Source organism: Nothoprocta perdicaria, unplaced genomic scaffold, assembly GCF_003342845.1.
Source record: "Nothoprocta perdicaria isolate Ctin4 unplaced genomic scaffold, notPer1 scaffold_198, whole genome shotgun sequence".
In the NCBI taxonomy this organism is placed as follows: domain Eukaryota; kingdom Metazoa; phylum Chordata; class Aves; order Tinamiformes; family Tinamidae; genus Nothoprocta; species Nothoprocta perdicaria.
The window spans coordinates 1331918-1350183 of NW_020455182.1; positions in this window are offsets into that span (position 1 = coordinate 1331918).

Genomic DNA, 18266 nt, shown 5'->3' on the forward strand with positions numbered 1-18266 from the left:
ATGGTTTATTTTTTTCTCTATTAGAAAATATTTCATACAGTATAGTTTTTGAACCTGTTTGTAAACTTTGTAAGTGTTTGCATGGTTTAATGGGCAACACTCTTAATAAGTACACTAGCTATCTCTTGATGCAGCCTAGTAAAGTATTATAGGTGTGGAATGAATATTGTGTAGCCAAACAGATCCAAGCAGGGCAGTAACACCATGGTGTTTTTTACAGAAGTATGTTGAGAATCCTGTGTTTTGACCAGTGTGGATAAAGAAGAAAGCAGAAAGAGAGCAAATGAAAATAAAACCTGTATATTTATTTTTTAAAAAAATTAACGTTGTGTTTCAAATTTAGGAAAGTGATTTTTAAATAAGAAAAAAAAATTAAAAGTTACTGTCTAAGCGTTGACTTAATGGACAAAATGTTCCATCCAACACTGAAATCATCCCCTGTCTCCCTACGTGGAGAGATAATTTTGTAACTAACTGACATATTTAATTCCTATTAAATGTTTATTTAAAATACTTTATGCTCTGGAAATAATGGGTAACAAAGCTTATGAAAATGTTTATAAATTTAAGTAAGCATGTTAGTACCATTTATAAATATGTATGATTTATAAGCTTTTTTAAAACAAAGCTCAAACAAATTGTTGGTATTTTTCTAAAATGTGCACAGCTGTATTTTACATGAAAGGCTATTTATAATTGGTTGTTATACTGTACACTACATTTTGGACAGCACAATGAAGCCTGCCAATGTACTTAATTTTAATGTCATTTTATCTATTTAAAGTTTCTTGCTGTCAAAGAATGAACTCTTTATCTATAAGTTTATTTATAATTCTCAAACCCAAAATGTATAATGTACAGTTTTCACAACTGTATTTGCTCTAATAAAATCAAGTTGGTTATTAATAGAGTTTCAGACTAGTTTTTTTCCAGTTTATCTTCCCTCTATTGGAAAAAAAAATGCTACCAAGTTCAACAAGTGAGAAATGAAACCAAGAGAATTAGTGAAGTGCTCTCCCCTCTTGCTCATGAGTTMATAATCATGAGTTATTGTATTCAACAGAAGTATGAAAAATAAAATATGTAAAGTTTTCTTATGTGTCTTCTTTTCTGACATACAGCTCTTGTGTCTTTAAAAATAATATTGTCTTAAATTATATTTCCAAGTAATGGCGGTTTAATCAATCTCCATATAATCAGTCAGTACATGTCTTGTCCATGAACAGCTGCTTTTGTATGTGCATCAACAGCTTTTATAGACCTTCCTCCTTGTCAAGTCTTTATGGGTTCAAAATTAACATGAAGATTTCAAGCCAGTGTTCTGCACTGAGAAAATTCACCACTACTGCTGTGGTAAAGCCACATTTGCTAAAGCTGGACAGGATTTTGTTTTCTGAGAGATTACCAGCCAACTGTACTAAATTCCCAGTGGCGATGTTGGACATGTTTCTAGTACTATCCGATGTTTAAGTAGTGTTAATATTTTTAAGAGGAGGGTTTTTTTTAATAATTCTACCAGCATGAAGCTTAACTAAGAATTTTCTTTTCTGCATAATAACCCATTCCTTGCATTCCCTTAAGACTTTTTTTTGGTCGTTCAAGTACAGAAAAATAAATTTTCAGGAACAATAAGTGGAGATAGCTGTAATGTCAAAACATTTAAAATAGAGATCACTGAGACATCTTTTTCTCTGACATTTTTGCATCCACATGGATTTCGTATTCAAAGATATAGGAATATAAAATTAACATGAAATATTTCTTCAGTTCTATGAATGTGATAATGTATTCAGGCATATATAAATCTTAAAAGSAACAAGCAAGGGTTTACCTAGAAATAGAAAAAAAAAAGTTTTCATAGTCATTTAAGTATGACATTTTTCCCTGCCCACTAGTGTTCATAATCCTCAAAAGATTTACATAGAAAAACAAGATTTTCTTTCTGTGTTTTCTGAAAGCAGATAGACACTATTCCTCTAGAAAAAAATTTTACCAGTGACTTAGGTTACCTTTAGTTGGAAGCATACAAATGGGTTAACCTGGGAAAGCACCTACTATGCCTAAGAAAATTAAAAGCACAGTCACACAGAGTCACTCCTTGCACTAGCATGGAAAATTTTACCCCCCTTCAGTATGAGGAAAATGTATTCCAGCCATGGTAGATTCTCCAGAGGCAGTTTTTGCTTGCCCATGGATATGATTAGGCAATGATTTCCCATCTTTTAATTTGAGATTTGCTTTTTTTGGGGCAATTCCATTTATCTGATTAAATAGTATATATATATATATAGTGTACACAGCAAATGAATGATGATGAGGTGCCAAAGTCTGGAAAAAGACGACTGCCATCATGAGTTTTTAGCATATATAGTCTTTTACTTTACTTTCACAACAAATAGAAAAGTAAGAAATGAAAAGCAGGTGGATTTTGATGAATTTGGTTCCAAAACAAGAAGCCAAAGGAAGATTCATTTTGAAAGTAGGGATTCAGTAATGTATTATTGCAATTTACCTTTCAGATATAGAAGCATATTTTTTAAAATTATTGTTACAGTTAGGTGCTGACTTTGAAAGGACTAATTGTTTCTTTATAAGTGTTTGACTACAAGACTTGAAATACTTCTTTATTCAAGTTTTTATTGCATGTAGCATCTGCATTAAAAGCTCTAATAAGCATAGTTGTAAAATACGTTAAATGTCTCTGACAGACAACCTGAATGTGACATTAAAAGCCTGCAGAAAGTCACTGCTGTCACTGGAGCATGACAAGTGCATACTGAAGTACAGTAACGTTCTTGACTATTTCCCATTAATAGAATATGATTATGGATGATATCTTAATGCTTTTAATTGTAGCTCATCTGGACTAGCTAGTCAGCACAGACAGTTCTACATGCTGTTAGAATATAATTCTGGAATTATAAGAAGAATAAGAAAATAATGTAAGAATATAACTCAGAATAAGAATTATTCAATAAATTATAATTCAGTAAACAGAATATAACTGTAAGAATTTAATTCAGTAAACAGAAAGCAAGGGAAGGGAAAAGAAGGCAAATTAAGGAAGCTTTTAAAATCTATTTCCTCATTATCTTGTTTAATATTCAAAGAAGCAGAGAAAAAAAGAAATTATATTAATTCTTGGCTGCCAACATGTTGTAACTGAGCCATCTGCAGTATCCCTCTCAACTAGTTGCAGAATCTATAAAAAACTGAAAGACATTTTTACTCTTCATGTGTTCATGTATAGCAAAATAAAGGAGGTAAATATGATTTGCATAAATCACATTTTTAGGGAAAATTTTCCAAAATATTGGTGTTATTTAGATGGGGAGGTAAAAGTAAAACCTTGTATCTATCTAAATAGCATATGTTGTGGAAATCACCGTAACAGCTGAACAAACCCTCTTCCTAATAAAATCAAAAATGAAAAAAAAGAAGCCTGTCACAGAATTTKTTGGGTTTGAGGTGGAGCTTGTGGAGAGCGAAGGGAGAGGGAAGGGAGCTGAAGGGACTGGGTGGATGTTTTTATTCCAGTTATTTACACTTGATTGTTTGAGTTGATGTATTTCACAATAACTTGAGACTGGTCATCTCAGAGATTTAAGGTAATGCCATTTCTCCAAGAAGAAGGTTTTGATTTTTTTCCATAGTGTTGTGAAAGAAYAGGATTAGCCTAATCACCCATGAGATGGTTCTGGTTGCCTATTTTCTGTGCTTTGGCTACCTTCCTTTTTTAATTTTATCTCTCAGCACCCTCTCACCCCAAGAAATTCAGCTCAGTCCGCTTTTGAGTATGCATACTTGCCCCCACACTTATGCCAGCTGCTCACGTTTTTTCCCTTTTGAAGCACATTTTAATGGATTTAACCTCATATGGCTATGATAGTATTTTTCCATTGCAGTTCTAACGCTGTAATATGTGTCATGTCACAATTTTCAGATAGTCTACTTCTCAGCACACTATTACTGCTGTTTTGTGCAACTGTGTTCTAATTTCCCGTTAGAGAAAGAAAATGGCTGAGACCTCTGTGCCCTGAGATTTCTAACGTCATTGGTAGTAATGAACATCATAACGTTGCCATCTTTGAGGAAAAAATCTGAAATTATCTAGGTTATGAACTTCACTACAAATGTCTAAACTTGTGAAAAAGACTACAAATAGAGCTGAAGCTAATTCTCAGCATAGAAGAATGAGGAGTCCCTTTGATAGGCTTGATTTGATGTGACTGTGTTGTGATTATTGAAACATTTAATATGTAAACGTGAACTTTTGGAGGGAATAAATCCTGTGTTGCAAATTTATTCTTGCTCAGTTCTGTGAGCATTGATATGTCGTCTTTGATGTTTTATACTGATTAATCACACAGCTCTATGGAAAATGAGACATGTACATGTAGACAAGGGCTAAGTTTTACTTTTATAAGAGGTAGTTTTGACATTAATTAAATAGGAAGCAATAAATTCAAATGAAAGAATTATGGGCTTTAAACTATAGGTTTGACCTCTGCTGTTTTTGCTGATTTATCCAAACTGGAGGAAGATGCGGGGTATAATCAAAGACTATTATCACAGATCTTCTATTCCACAATACTATTTTGTATGAGAGTCCGTAATAATACCTGCATTCCATTGAGAGGAATACATGAATTTGAAAGAAATTGCACATCTTTCTTCAATTTACAGATAGCACAATTCACTGAAAAGCAGATTGGCAGAAATACTGTATTAGGTCCCAAAATGTAGATCTTGGCCAAGATTTGAAAAAATGAGTGTCTATTTCTAGTCTGTCAGTGCTTAGAGACCTAGGTTCACAGGAATTACACTGGAAACAAGCCAATTAAGGTGTTGATTCTGGCCTGCAAGTATGCCACAGGCTCAAGAGAATTTAGATCTGGAGTTTGGATTAGCTTTTGTAAGTACCGTCTCCAAGTGTGAAATATCTGTCAGAATCCAAATTGGATCTGATTGTATAGATACACAGCTAAAATCCCTGAACTAGAAGTGCTTGTAAGGAAGAAATATATATATRTGTATAGTTAAAAATCAGGCTGCAGTAACTCTGTCTTGATTAAACAATTACGTTCTGTACTTCTGGAACAGTGTCATTAACTCTATTTAACACTGCTGTTCTGCTATATTCAGGACATGTTCCACCATATACCTCTATAAGTGTCGTAATTTAAGATAATGATGCTTAATTACTTACCCATTTTTAACTGCAAAGTACTTTCTTATCATATGATACCACCCAGTCTTCAAAAATACTGTATTCCCTCTTACATTTTAATTACGACAGTTCTAGATTTTGTTTAGGCCACTGATTAGGAAGTCATAAAAGGATGGGCTCTGCTGCCATGGAAACAGTGAAGACAGAAGAGCATCAATGGTGTTGCATGGGGGCCAGGGCTAAAAAAGACATTTACGTAAAGAGCAGAGTAATCCAAAGAAATTTATTTTGCAGAAGATGACATCCATGTATTCCTGCCATTCCAAGAGACTACATTCCTGGCGCTGATTGCAGCAAGCAAGCAGGTGGGCTACAGCAAAGCAGTTGTTACCACAAGGACTACAGCAAGGAAGCAGGACATATTAAAATTAAAAACAGAAGGGAAGAGGGGGAAAGGGAGAGAGGTAAGGAGAAAGAAAGGAGAATGAAAGAGAAAAGCAGGGAGGGGGAAAAAAAGGGAAAGAGAAACAGAAGATCTAGACATTTTAAGAGAAGGAGGCACAAATATTTATGAGAGAAAAATATGAAGAAAATGGACAGTATCTGGCACTTAACAGAAACTGAGGAAGTTTTTTAGACAGGAATATTAAGAGGGTAGTATATTGGGAAGTAACCACCTTCAGGACATAAACAGCTGCTCTGGAAAACCCACATGGGATAAGAAAAACCGACTGGCTTAAACTGCATGAAAATTCAGAGCCAATTTAGGCCTGAAGAAAATTTTTCTAATTGTAGKGTTAATGATTCTGAAATAGATGTCAAAGGGAAGTGTAGAATTTCAGGTACGATGTGTTTTTGCACAGGATGAGATCATAGACTGCAAGGTCTTCGAGTGTCACATACCACCTGATTTCCATGGCTCCCAGACAGCTCTGATGGGATGTGGACCTCAGGCAGGTGTCTGGGAAGGCGACTACTGGCCTGTATGGCCTGACACATGCTTTACATGAGCGTGGAGATATAAGGCAGAGTGGAGAGAAAGCAAATAGAGGGCGTACAGCAAAAATAATAAGAAAGTAGGAGTATGCCAAGACAGGACAGATGGAAGCAGAAAGAAAATCTGAGCCGTTTAGAGGCAAGACTATAAAGATTGATTAAATGTGCACAATTGGCCAAAATTGAAATTAATTTATTGAAGGAGTGCAGTGAAGGGAGGAGCACAAACAAGAGGAGGCACTAGAACTATAAGCAAAAGGAAGTCCTTCAGGAGGTCCTGAAGAAGACCACAGTGAAGCACAACAGAGATGACTTACAAGTCAGAAGACCAGAATACAAGAAGCAACACCAAGAAAGTTCTAGGCCTTCAAGTGTCCAATTCCCTCATTTTCTGAGCTGAAGATATTCAATGGACTTCACTACAATTTTTAAATTGTGAACATAATTGAAGTTGTCAGGCGGCCTCCTCTTTGTTATACATTCAGGAAAACACACAAAAACCTGCAGAAAATAGCATATCGCTGTGACAGCAGGCTTTGTCTTGAGTTGCTCTCAAGAAGTCAATAATGCAAACACAAAGTAGCAGTAGATTTTATTGACTGATTGCACAAAACTGCTCTAAGAAAAAYATATGATGTCAATAAAGATATGATAAAATGCACAGACACACAGAAAATAATCATATAATCATGCAAGATCTCTATCTGAAAGAACAATAACTCAAAAACATAGATTTACTTCTCTGTGAACATCTAAGACTACAAAAATGCTGTTGGTATTTACAACTACTCCCTCCTGTACCAARTGTTGCATATGCTCTATAGACTGTGTTGTTGTGAGTCACAAAAGATTATGTAACATTTGGAAATACATTCTATCATCTGCTTGCTACAAAAATATTGCTAGCAGTCTTCACTCTTATCTCTACTGTCTTTATTATCCTTGTTATTTCCATGCAGCTTCCTCAGGGGGAGATGACTCATAGCCAAAGACTAAACTCAAATGCTCCATTGGGTGCAATCCTACACTGCTAATCATTGTGGTCCCCTTTTGTTGACAAAGCCATCTATTTCATGGAGTTTTTATTTACACCCAGAGTGCTAATCCATACTGTAGGGTAGTACRAATGTTAATCCAGACAAAATAAATGCATAAACATAGAAAAAATAAATGCATAATATACCATCCATAAAACACAAGATGATAAATACTGCCCCCAGCAAACATCAGTTGTCCAAAACACGAGCTTTCTTCCTCAGACCATATACCTTTCAGCATGTCTCCTGCTTAGAAATGCTGAGAGAAGAGCTTTTCCCTAAAGAAGAAGAAATTCAGGATCAAGGACAACTCTTAGCCAAGGTCTCCTTCTGACTTACTTCAGTGCTAGCCAGCTTACACCAGAAAAACATATCTTCCTAGTCCACGTTCCAGCCAACTGCAGATACATACTATGCTACAAAATGKTTTCTCCTTTTCAAAAGCCTGCTCCAATGAGATAGCTGAGTAGTATCATGTCCATTCCTGTGCCCCTCACACATGTTCGGAATGCACCAGCCAAGACCATCTACTACGTTCTGTGGAAGTAGGGTTTCTTTACATACATAYACACACAGATGCCTAATGTTGTTCAGTTTCCTATCTTCTTAGACAAAAAGATGCTGCAATTCTTCTGTTTCTTGACAGAAAGTGTGGACATTTCTCTTACCCTGAAAGCAACACAGACACTTCAGAGAATCAGCATTAACATGGGAGCTTTGCCTTTACCAGAAGACTGAGCACGTCTGTGTTTCATTGCTAGCAGATAGGTAAAAGCACTGAGTGCATAGAGCATATATACAGATTACTGTCAAACCTGCAACTAATGCTTGTAGACACTTTTACAAACATCAATTTCACTTGGGCATCAGAAAGTTTTTAATAATTGTTTAAAATGAAAGTCCCACGTGTCTTACACAAATAAAAATAAAAAATAAATAAAAAATGAATTTAAAAAAAAAATTAAATGCATTTATGGCCATAAGAATAATATTTATTTGAATTTATTTTTAATGGAAATGACAAGAGCTCTTAAGCTGCATTTATTAATTGGAGAACTTCAAAGATTATTTGTAGATGGTCATATTACATACCCAGAAGCCAAACTTGCACCTAAAGAACTGGCTTGCCAGACTGCACACAAATAACCTACTGAAAATCATCAAACACCCTTTGTATGGCTTACAAGGCTTCTTTCAGGTCAGTATTCCAGTGAAAATACAACTCTTGGCCAACTGTACAAGCAGAGCTGTGTGTGGTGCGGAGTTGTGACCAGGAACTCAGATGCAGGAGGCTGCAGCCCTGCAAGGTGGTTAATCAGAGCCATCTTCCTCATGGATCTGCTTCCAAGCAGAGTGTTCCTCACATCAATGCTCACTCCACTGATGCACACACAGATTAGAAGTTTGTCCTGGAAGCTGTCATGATGTGTAAGGGCACGTGCATCCTGTATATATCGCACATGTCACCTCTGTGCAGCTGGGCATAGCCGTGTGTTCACTTGCTCCTACCAGCCCCTCACAAGCTAGGTGACTATAGCATGCCATTAATATTTTACATATCACAGCAGTAGACAGTTGTTGTGCCTGGGTACCTATGAGATCTCTCAGTATTCCAAAAATGCATCCATCAAAGCCCCGCTGAAATACCGTGAAATGCWAAGGGCACAGGAAAATAAACATCAAGGATATCAGAAGAAGTTACTTGCAAGGCACAAAGCAGAAGCAAGGTGCATTGCCATCCTCACAGTTCCCCCATATGACTTGTGAACAAGGCTGGAGGCCAGAACCTGCCTGATCGGGCCTATCAAGTGTCCCTGTGTCAGGAGGGACTATCCCCAGGAGCTGGCTGGCCACTGATATTTGAAGAATGAATGAATTGTACTTGCCAGGTGCTTGAGAACAGCATTTGGCATAAAATAGCTAGCATGACATGAGCTTTCAGGCTGCCTTATTATTTCCCATTCTTCTGGACCGTCTCATTGCAGCCAGGCACTAAACAAAAGCCTGCCTCTGAGAACATGAAATATTTCAAGGGACGCATTGACAGATATGTTGTGCATTCATTTTATTAACACAAATAATTAGAATCACACACGAGGTATGAACCCAAATATTAATTTGGGTTGAAGTGGAGACCTGAAATGCATTTGGAGTCCAGCTGTGGAATCATTGCAAAAAGCTGAGAGGTATTTAGGTAGGAAAATGTAAAAAGTCCTGCTCTGTCTTACTCGATGTAATTTYTTAAACTATAAAAGTGACTTTGGCAGTACTAAGTTACTACTGTATTACTGTACTCCACTACTTGTGGAATATCCACATCAAAAAAACAATTTTTACTTACCTGTGTTGCACATGTAATGTATAAAATTAATATTCTAACACAGTATTACAGATCATTACCATACAGAGACAACAGAAAATGCAATTTTAGTGGAATAAAATTCATTGTATAGCTGGATAGAAATTTTTACAAAGTGATTCTCACAAGCAAAGGTTATTAGATTCTGAAATAAGTTTGACTAGTGCTTTTGAATAAGTGACATAACTAAAAGATCCAGATCAGAAACAGGAGCTTGCTATTTCCGTGTAACATGTAAATATCCAACTGTCTGACATCAGTTTCCTGAAGTTCAATTTTTTTTTCCTTTTTCTGTATTTTCAGAGATGCACGTAATTTGGCCTTTCAGTCTTTAAAATAAAGGTGAATGATAAGTGTGAAATATAATGATTTACTACTGTATATATGCAAGAGGTTCCACACTAATTTTCCTTTTCAGTATAGGGACTTTGGCGCAAGATGTGCTTTACTGGCCCAGCTCCAAAGAGAAGCAGCAAAAGGGGTGGATAGATAGTAAATATACTCACATATTCAGCCAGGGAAGTTCCAAAGAGCTGAATTTTCACCCTRCTCATTAATGATTTGAAAGTTACAGGTGTGATTCTTAACCTTAGCCTTTCCTTCATCTCCCCCTTGCTCACCAATAAATCTCTGATATAATCTGCAATGTACAGCTTGTTTAAGGGCATGGAGATACTAGACATTATTTCTCCTTGACTTCACGGGGACTATTCTTGTCAGCATCATATGACTTCAAAATGAAAACCCATCTACTTGAAAAGTTCATCAGAATCAAAGCATCAGGTGACTTCGTTTCTCCTGTTAAATTCACTGCTTTCACCCAAAAGAGGAGGAAATTTAGGCTCTTATAATGTCTAAATAAATCAGAATATGGAGAGGCTATAAATAATTACTTAAAAGCTAATAAAAAAGAWGATCATTTATTGTGTTAATTCAATTGCGGTAAGGATATAATTAACATCATCTTTATCATAGGGTTTCTATGATGAATGAATGAATAAACAAACACTCATGAATACTGTGTTTTGGGGATGAAGGAGCAGATGGGTGGGTGTATGATGTGTACTACTGTCAAAATGTTTTATGCATTTTTGCTTAAAGATTGGATCTCAATCCAGATTAAACATGGAATCAAATTTCTCAAATGTTGCTGCTTCACCACCTTTCGATCCTCACCTGAATACATTTRTCTTTAATAAATCCACTCATAAATATTCAGTAGGATTCAAGCAGGCCTTTGTGGGATCCCTGGTCCTGCCAAGCACCACAGTGAATATGAGGAATGCTCATCTTTAAAGTAGAATCCAGAGCCATCCTGATTACAAATCTGGGATAACATTTTCCAAAGGACCTATATTTCACTGGAAGGAGAGGAAAATGAGCGTTTACAAGCTTCTGTCATTTAAAAATATGTAAGACCAATGAGATTTCCATTGCAGAGTAAGCACTTTGAAATGCAGCCCCTTTAATACTCACCTTGGAATCAACCATTTAAAGAAAGAGTGACATGAAAGATTGGACATCCTGTACATTTAAACCACAACTGAAATAATAGCTGCAAAACAAGCCAGAAATGTTACCTAAGGATTCAAACAAAAGGTAACAAAGGTAATAAAGTAACCCCAAAACAAGAACGTAAAAATTCCTTCCAACTCCTGTCATCACTATGTATGGTCCATAACAGGAGAATGCCAATCTCTCTTTTCCATTGAATAATTCAGTGAAAATTCTCATTAATCCTAGGCATGCTGTAGGAGGTGGCTGGGGTGTCCATAGGTCCCAGTAGCTCTCCCACCTATCTCTCTGCATGCTAGAGGTTCCCTTGTGGAGATCCCGGAATCCATACTGTGATGAGCGCTCCGTGAGTTTGGTGTACCAGATGTAACTCATGGCTTCACTCTCTTCACAGAGGAAAGGGCTACCTAGAGTCTCCAGTGAGCACGGGGAGTGCATCTGTATGTGCACATGGTGGTCTGAGACCACTGACATAGAGACTGTTCCTTTTTTTAAACTCCATTGAGATATTTAGACTTGTAATACACTAAATTGTACCAGACAGACGTGCAGAAGAAAGGAAACAAAGTTTCTGTTCATTSCCTGGTTATTCAAGATTCGTATTTCCTTCCCTGTACAGTCTACTGCTATACCACTTAGCTGAAAATGTGATCTTTGCACAAGAGGTAAGAGATGAACAATTCCCCATGTATGCACTAAGACAACAAACCCTTCCCTTCCTTTTCCTTGAATCCAAAGGGTATGGAACCAAAGGGTTCCATAGAGCAATAATAAATTTTCTTTGAAGGAGATCTTCAGCCATGGCGAGTAAATCATAAAATGAACTTCCGTGGATGCAAGGCTGGATAGGAGAAAGGATGGAGAGTGTGAATATAGTGCAAAACCAGTGCAACTGTACTAATGTTAATTCGCACGTGACTCGTAGAATGAATTACCTGTTCAAGTAGTGCAAAAACAGCTTTATAGAAATGGAATATTCCATAACAACTGTTGGAAAAAGAGTAAGGCAATGAAGATAAATTACAAGTTTCCTTGATTCGTGAGTTGCATATCTAAGCAATAGTCCTAAATCCTAAATCTTGCCTTACAACACCACCAGTACCTTCACTTGCACAACCACAACAAATGGAAAAAAAAAAAAAAACCACTCCAGAGTAGCAAAACATCTCAAAGAGACAGAAGATAACAAGTGCAAGTATCGTAACAGGCTGTACTTATATCTACCAGACTTAAATCAGTAGGTCAATCTGGCTCTTATGTGTAAGATACTGCGCAAATTCAGATGTTCTCTGGCTGCTCACTTTACTTAAATTTGCCTGTCACAAACATCAACTTACTTTTACATTAAATTAAAAGATCAGCTAGAGGACTATAGAGGCATTTTGAATTATTTCATTAGGTTTCTACCTTTCTCTTGGTCCGGATGCTAAATTGTCTTATTTTTTCCCATTTATTCCTATGAATTTCCATGTTTCCAAATATTGTCATCTATCTACATCTTTCTTGTTCCTTCAATATCCTAGTTAATGTAGCACTATCACTGCCGACCAGTTGTGCAGGGTCTACTAGGGCTGAGCCAAGGTCCCCTGTGCTAATTGGAAGCAGCTTTATCGAAGTCACGACTTGGGTCAGCTTGCTCGCCACCTTCCCCTGCGCACAAAAATAGTTTTATGGTCTCAGCTGAAGCCAGAGGCAGCAAATAGCTGCTTACGCACGAGAGTGAGGCAAAAAAGCAGCCAGGAGGGAGCTTCTTGYGCCACGTGGGACACTGTGGTCATGCTCAGCATTACCATGAGGTACGAGCCACCAGCATAATCAGTGCTAACATGCTGATGGCCTAAGAAATATATTCATATATATGTACATATCTACAAAGCTATGTTAATTAGAACATTCACACATTCGATATTTGGAAGCAGAACACATGGACAGAATGGCTAAGACTATTTCTGTGCAAGTCAATAAGTCAAACAAATGTCTTCCTCACCTTCACTGGGAAGAGGGCATGATGGGGTGCATTGAGCAGCAACCACACTGTCCAGCTGGGATCAGCATGTGTGACAGCAAACAAAATTGCACACCAGCCCTGCTTGGAAGGGCTCAAACTACCCTGCTCCTGCTCCGTGCCTCCATTCCCCTGGAGAGCTCTCCCACCTCATCCACGCAGTGAGGGCAACTCTGGACACCTACTTTGTACTTCAGCCTTTCAACCTAGATTTCACATATATGTGTCCTGCAGCTGAGACAGCTACAGTTCATTAAAAATTAATAATAATAACAATRAAATATTCAGATTAGACACTAGAAGACATTTCACTTTATTTAGACATAGGATACATTGACTTATGGTCCCATCTGAATAAGGACTGTGTGCGAGGCTTTTCTGATCTGCGCTTACTTTTGGAGGTAGCTGCACTGCTCACATGCTCAGGTTTCAGAGACGTACAAATTTATTTCCCATAGCCAGCACTCATCTATTTTCCATAGTATTTTGAAGCTGTGCCTGGCGTCAAAATTCTTACTATTTATAGTTTTATGTGCAACATAATATTTATTTCACCCTCCAATAGGGCTGCTTATTGTAAATGTCAGTGGATTATTTACTATGGCAAATTAATTAGTTACATAAATGATTCTCCTTTCAGAGTGGGGAGACTTAATACTTGCTGGATTACTTGAGCATTAGGATCCTTTGAAGTTCTTCAGCATTTTGGAATATTTGGTTCAGGATTGTGCAACTTTGAAGCAAGCAGTGCAACTAATATCCCAGAGCTCAGGTGTAAGGAGAATTATTTTAACACTGGTATTAACAGTACTTTGGCTCAAATGAACACATTAGTTGTGCTAAATGACAATGAAATTCCAGTTAAAGCATGTAAGATAGCATTGATCAAAATAAATTCATGAAGTTTTTTTTATTATAGTGAATATCTGATATATTAATAATGATAGGAGACCTAAAATAAAGTGTTATCAGCTGCTATTAACCAACATTCAAATAAAAGTAAATTTTTATCCTCATAAATTTTAATGAATTTTTCAGAAAGGAGAATGAATGTAGGTAGAAATGACCGTTATTTTGCATATTAACTCCCTTCATTTTATAGGCTAGGTTTGGGAGTGGGCAAAAAAATGATTGCCTTGAAAATGCATGATTTTTGAAAAAAACATATAGCTCTCTATGAAATCTGATGGGCTACCTGCTTACATTTAACACACAAAAGAAAAAGAAAAAATAGCTTAAAAAAAAAAGCTAAAAAAAAAAATTGCTGGCTAATCGGGTAAACCATACTTACAATATGGATTTGTAGGTGCAGAGATTTGGTTATTTATCTGTGATATTGGGAAGACCTTACTGGCAAATTCATTGTTATTGGAAGGCTCACTGAAGAAGCCTGTATATTTTGTGTGGCATCACACATTATCTCATATATAAAGCGTACAAGTAAATGGTATTTATTTCTTTGTTTTTGTCTATTTGGAGAAACAAGTTTTTCTTTCAAATGTAACTTTTTTGCTTTCTGGCTAAGATACGAAGGACTCATATATTTATTACCAAACTTTGCCAGTCTGTCGGTGTTTCAGAAGGCACCTCAATAGCAAGAAGGATGGGAGGCTCACAGGAAACTCTTCCAAATCTGCATGACTTGCAAAGCCGGAGCAAGGGAAACCAGCAAGGCCGACGTGAAGGAACTTTACCCGGTGAGGATTGTTGTGGGAGGAAGAATGCTCGGCCCAAAAGAGCACACAAACAGGAAATTTGGGAAACAGATGGAGTCATGAGACAGGGACAGGGAGCAGCACACATCTGGTGATCTAAGCAAASCAGCATCGTTGTTTCCAAATCCAAGCATCTGCCACTAGAAAGRCTACAGAGATCATCTGAACCCAGTGATGCCATGAAATTATACCATTCTCTGCGCTATGAGGCATCCCCAAGGATGTTGGAAACACAGCTTCCTGTCTGAGAAATAGTGATGTTGGTAGGAGACCCTTGCCAGAACATTTTCTGGCAGGAAAAGGTTACTGAGCATAACTGATCAAGTCATTTCAAAAAACAACCTGTTTCCACTCCAGGACCTATTTGGCATTTCTGACATGACAGTCCCTGGAAATTTCTACTTTCCCTCACAAAAAAAATGGTCCTGAACACAGAGCTCAACGTTTTTCACTGACATTAAGTTAAGTTTATCAGGTGCTCTATACCCACTGGAGACCTCCAGCTAACCTCCCCTCCAGCTTTCCAGACAAGAGCAAGTTAAGATCAAACCCTTCCCAGTCTTTAGTTCAGATGCAAGTAGATTGATTGAAGTAATTGCTTAAGCAGACATGGTGGGAACATCAAAAGCAGCATACACTTTAGTTCCCACAAGATGGCAAGGTACCCATACAGGTGCTTTATGTTCACTGCCTGAAGCACTTCACTTATAATACTTTGAGCACATAAACTTGCCCATAAACAAGTCTCACATTATAGAAACATGCTCCTTCCAAAAGGACCAGAGAACCCCCTAACTCCTTTGGGTTGTTTTCCCAAATAACTGTCATTCTGACATCTGCAAGGAGCAGATTTGAAGTCCTATTGCACTCTTATTATTAAAACACACAAAAAAAATCACACCAGGTTGAAGAACTAATATTAAGCTAAAGAGCATTACTGAGGAAGGCATCTAAAAAGACCAGCGTGACCACTGCACTTTTACTAGTGCAATGTGTTAGCATTACTTTGAGATAGTTTCCTGTTTAGATAATTTGTTCACACATCTTTATTCTAGTATAGCAGATGGACTTGATAATAATAAATTTTAATCATGTCCTACAGAGGAATTTTAGGAGTGACATCTTGGCGATCTTACTATAATTAACAGTAGATAAACAGCTGAGCCCTCCTGGAGCTATGGGCAGAGTTTTGACTTGAGAGCTGGAAGCCAAAGGTATATTTGCTTACAGCTATGTTTTATGTTAACTGGGTAGTTAATGAGAACCTTCAAAGAAATAAGTTGAAGAGAGGATAACACTTTACTGGCTCACTCAAGCTACAGTTAGAGTGTGGTGTAAGTGGTCTTTTTACAGGATGATCTGCTTGTATGTTCTGACAATATTTTTGCTTATACAGAGTTGTTATTACTTAGACTTCATTAGTACCAACAGAGATATGTCAGGAAAGAAAAAAATAAATGCTGCAGACTGATTGCATTCAACAAAATAATTATTCAGTACTATGAAAAAAAGATCTGTGAACTAAAAACACTAGTACATTCCYGTATCATGGCTTTTTTAGTACCACTCCTATTAACAATAAGCCGCCCCACAATTCTAGCTTTTCTGCAGAAAAACAAACCCCAGGTAGCTCTACTAAGCTATTTTTTTATCTCAAGGCTATTAATGACTTCAAGGAACTTAACAGCTCCATTACTGCCATGATATATTGCACCATTGTCTGACCCGAATGGTCCACTTGATTTGATTGACTGTGGTTTCTTTCCCCAATAAACTGTGACAGGAGAATCCTAAAAAGCTCTTAAAACACTTTCTTACAAATGACCAGCAGAGGATTCAAACATATGAAAATACTATAACTGCTTGGAACAAGTTTGTCATTCAAAGTGTCAACTTTATCATTCAAAGACCATACAATAAATTCTGGATTTTAAAAATACACTGGAGCAGTTTTTAATGGTCCCAATAATGCCCACAGCAGTCTGTAAAGTACAGGTTATTTTCTGCTGTTTCAGGGTTATTTGTTTCCAATATATTGCCATAATTTAAAAAGAGAAATTTATAAACTATTCCATATATACATTCAGCAGGAAAGAAGCATGTATTTCAGTTTATACTGGCAGTGTAAGAGAAAATGTAGATTAATCTGGTTTAATCTAGTAGTATTTAGCAAATGATAGCATAAAAAGAAAAATTTCAAAAAATCACTCCTTAATGAATATAGATTTAGTTCCTTCAAAAGTGACTTAATCTTTCCTTTTAACTGACTGTATTGACTGTAACATAAATCCTTAGAACAGAGGAATTTAATAATTCTTATCATTTTCATGATGACCATCTCATCAAATATATATTCACATTAAAGTTAATATCAGTTAATATGAGAGCTAGTTAGTGAGTCTAAAAATTTAGGGTATTCAAGGCTTAGCTCAAAAAGTATGGTCTCTCTAYATATTAATTATTTAGTAGGAAGACATTTGTATTGACCTGCAGTAAATAAAAGTGCTACTACAAAAAAAAATGTAGTAAGTTTTAGCTGTACAAACGACCATCTCCAAGATAAACTCTTCCTGATTGTATTGCTTTTAACTATTGCACAAGGTATTATCCTGAAGGATTGTGAGTTTTGTCATAACCTAATACACCCCCAAGAAACCTCCTCTACAACAGTTGAATATAATACAAATTCCAGAGTTTTCATACACAGCTCCCCTCTACACAAATGAAGATTTCTTCCAGATATTCTGGATAGGCTTAGTTCAAAGCAACAATCTGCTTTCTAAGCAAAGTCATGCTTTGCTTAGAATGTATGATTCTAAGTTAAGATAAATATATTTATATAAACAGTATGTAAAGGATCTCYAGGTGTAAGCTCCCTGCCTCGGTTTCTACTACCTCCACATGTGCTGCACCAGTGGTGCCTGCRCTGCTCTCAGCCCATGTAGCCTCACAACTCTCCAATAACAAAAWCTACTCTATCTCACTAGGCAGTCTACTAAAAATGTCCTGAGTGAAAAATGTCGGTCATCTTAAAATACATGAGCATTCTCAGAGTTCAAATGAGATGGCTTCAAATCCACTGTAACGAACACTCAAGCAACATAAATTTCAAAATAATGCATTTCAGCCTAACATTAACAAGGGATTGAACTTAGTCTAATAAGAAGGCCTCTGTGAAAGACAGGTAAAATTATGTCCATTTTAGGATGATACATTTTCGACAGTTTGCYTTGTACTGCAAGAAGTCCTCTATGGGAGGTCACACGTATCACTATTGTGGTTGTTGTGGCAGAACCCTGATAAATTTTGACAAAATGCTGAACCAGATTTATTCAGGGCTTCTACTGTGAGAAATTTACCTTCCCCTAATGAGCTGAACATTTTCTTTCTGTATTCCTTGAGTCGTTCTATGCAATTCAAAAAGTCAAATACTTCTTAAAATTTTTCAGAGGTTCAAATCTTAAAGGAA